The sequence below is a fragment of the Arachis hypogaea genome, chromosome 2 (genome assembly GCF_003086295.3).
Source record: "Arachis hypogaea cultivar Tifrunner chromosome 2, arahy.Tifrunner.gnm2.J5K5, whole genome shotgun sequence".
Lineage (NCBI taxonomy): Eukaryota > Viridiplantae > Streptophyta > Magnoliopsida > Fabales > Fabaceae > Arachis > Arachis hypogaea.
The window spans coordinates 84101752-84104839 of NC_092037.1; the positions used below are offsets into that span (position 1 = coordinate 84101752).

Below are 3088 nucleotides of genomic sequence, written 5' to 3' on the forward strand. Positions count from 1 at the left end.
CCATCCTGATTGAGAACTGACAGATGATTAGCCGTGCTGTGACAGAGCATAGGACCATTTTCACTGAGAGGATGGGATGTAGCCATTGACAACGGTGATGCCCTACATACAGCTTGCCATGGAAAGGAGTAAGAAGGATGGGATAAATGTAATAAGAGAGTAGAGATACAAGAGGAGCACAACATCTCCATACGCCTATCTGAAATTCCCACTCTTGATTTACATAAGTATTTCTATCCTATTTTATTTTCTGTTTATTATTTATTTTCGAACCTATCATAAATCAATTTAATCCGCCTAACTGAGATTTACAAGGTGACCATAGCTTGCTTCATACCAACAATCTCCGTGGGATCGACCCTTACTCACGTAAGGTATTACTTGGACGACCCAGTGCACTTGCTGGTTAGTTGAACGGAGTTGTGAGATTCTCTAACAGTGCCTGTAACTCTTTTGGTCCAACAACAACACTAAGCTGTTGGTGCCATTACCAGGTATTATTAAGATCCCAATTCATCATACCATGATCTCTTTGGGGTATTCTTGATAGAGCCAATATTTAAATTTCATACAAGTACAAAGAGACCAACTTTGAGGATCACAATTTCGTCCACCAAGTTTTTGGCGCCGTTGTCGGGGACTGTTTGAGTTTGGACAACTGATGGTTCATCTTGTTGCTCAGATTAGGTAATTTTCTTTTCAAAAAATTTTCAAAAATCTTTTTCAAAAATTTTCTTTTCTTTTTCGTTTTTTCAAAAATATTTTCGAAAAAAATTAATAATAATCCAAAAAAAATTAATAAAATCATAAAAATAAAAAATATTTTGTGTTTCTTGTTTGAGTCTTGAGTCAATTTTTAAGTTTGGTGTCAATTGCATGCTTTAAAAAAAATTTCTTGCATTTTTCGAAAATTTCATGCATTCATAGTGTTCTTCATGATCTTCAAGTTGTTCTTGACAAGTCTTCTTGTTTGATCTTGATGATTTCTTGTTTTGTGTTGTTTGCTATTTTTCATATGCATTTTTCGTTTGTTAGAGTCCATGCATTAAAGATTTCTAAGTTTGGTGTCTTGCATGTTTTCTTTGCATCAAAATTTTTTCAAAAATATGTTCTTGATGTTCATCATGATCTTCAAAGTGTTCTTGGTGTTCATCTTGACATTCATAGTGTTCTTGCATGCATCATGTGTTTTGATCCAAAATTTTTATGTTTTGGGTCATTTTCATGTTTTTCTCTTCCATCATTAAAAATTCAAAAATCAAAAAAATATCTTTTCCTTATTTTTCTCATAATTTTCGAAAATTTGAGTTGGCTTAGTCAAAAATTTTCAAAATTAGTTATTTCTTACAAGTCAAGTCAAATTTTCAAAATTTTAAAAATTTTATCTTTTCAAAATCTTTTTCAAAAATCATATCTTTTCCAATTTTTCCTCTTTTTCGAAAATTTCAAAAATCTTTTTCAAAATATTTTCAAAATCTTTTTCTTATCTTTATATCATATTTTCGAAAAATTAGCTAACAATTAATGTGATTGATTCAAAAATTTGAAGTTTGTTACTTTCTTGTTAAGAAAGGTTCAATCTTTAAATTCTAGAATCATATCTTGTAGTTACTTGTTAGTTAAGTAATTAATTTTAAATTTAAAAATTAAAATCTTTTCTATCTTTTCTATCTTATCTTCTTATCTTATCTTTTTATCATATCTTTTTCAAAATTTTATCTTTTTCAAAAATTTGATTTCAAAATATTTTATCTAAACTCTTATCTTCTTATCTTTTCAAATTTGATTTTAAAATCTTTTTCAACTAACTATTTGACTTTTTGTTTGTTTCTTATCTTTTTCAAAACCACCTAACTACTTTTCCCTCTCTAATTTTCGAAAATATCTCATCTCTTTTTCAAAAATTCTTTTTGTTTTAAATTTTAATTTTGATTATATCTTATCTTTAATTTTTGAAATTACTAACCCCTTTTTAAAATTATTTTCGAATTTTCTATCTCTTCTTTTCTTATTCTATTTAATTATTTATTTACTAACACTTCTCTTCACCTCTCTTCATCTAAAAATCCGAACCTATTCTTCTTCACTCTTCTCCCCTTTCTTCTTCTACTAACATAAAGGAATCTCTATACTGTGACATAGAGGATTCCTCTTCTTTTCTTGTTTTCTTCTCTTTCATATGAGCAGGAACAAGGAAAAAGGCACTCTTGTTGAAATTGATCCTGAACCTGAAAGGACTTTGAATAGGAAACTAAGAGAAGCTAAACTACAACAATCCAGAAGTAACCTTTCAGAAATTTTCGAACAAGAGAAGGAGATGGCAGCCGAACCCAACAATAATGATGCAAGGAGGATGCTTGGTGATTTTACTAAGCCCACATCCAAATTTGATGGAAGAAGCATCTCCATTCCTGCCATAGGAACAAACAACTTTGAGCTGAAACCTCAGCTAGTTGCTTTAATGCAACAAAACTGCAAGTTTTATGGACTTCCATCTGAAGATCCTTACCAGTTTTTAACTGAGTTCTTGCAGATTTGTGAGACTGTTAAGACAAATAGAGTAGATCCTGAAGTCTACAGGCTCATGCTTTTCCCTTTTGCTATAAGAGACAGAGCTAGAATATGGTTGGATTCACAACCTAAGGATAGCCTGGACTCCTGGGAGAAGCTGGTCACGGCCTTCTTGGATAAATTCTTTCCTCCTCAAAAGCTGAGCAAGCTTAGAGTGGATGTTCAGACCTTCAAACAAAAAGATGGTGAATGCCTCTATGAAGCTTGGGAAAGATACAAGCAGTTGACCAAAAGGTGTCCATCTGACATGTTTTCAGAATGGACCATATTAGATATATTCTATTATGGTCTATTTGAGTTTTCGAAAATGTCATTGGACCATTCTGCAGGTGGATCCATTCACCTAAAGAAAACACCTGCAGAAGCTCAAGAACTTATTGACATGGTTGCAAATAACCAATTCATGTACACTTCTGAGAGGAATTCCGTGAATAATGGGACGCCTCAGAGGAAGGGAGTTCTTAAAATTGATGCTCTGAATGCCATATTGGCTCAGAACAAAGTGTTGACTCAGCAA

General features: G+C 32.1%; 1 non-coding gene across 1 annotated transcript; it reads right to left on the reverse strand.

The window, feature by feature from the left end:
* Positions 1-2716: 2716 nt before the first annotated feature.
* On the reverse strand, positions 2717-2820 carry LOC112766233 (small nucleolar RNA R71). Its single transcript, XR_003184205.1, has one exon. It is a non-coding gene; the product is annotated as a small nucleolar RNA R71 (small nucleolar RNA).
* Positions 2821-3088: the final 268 nt, after the last annotated feature.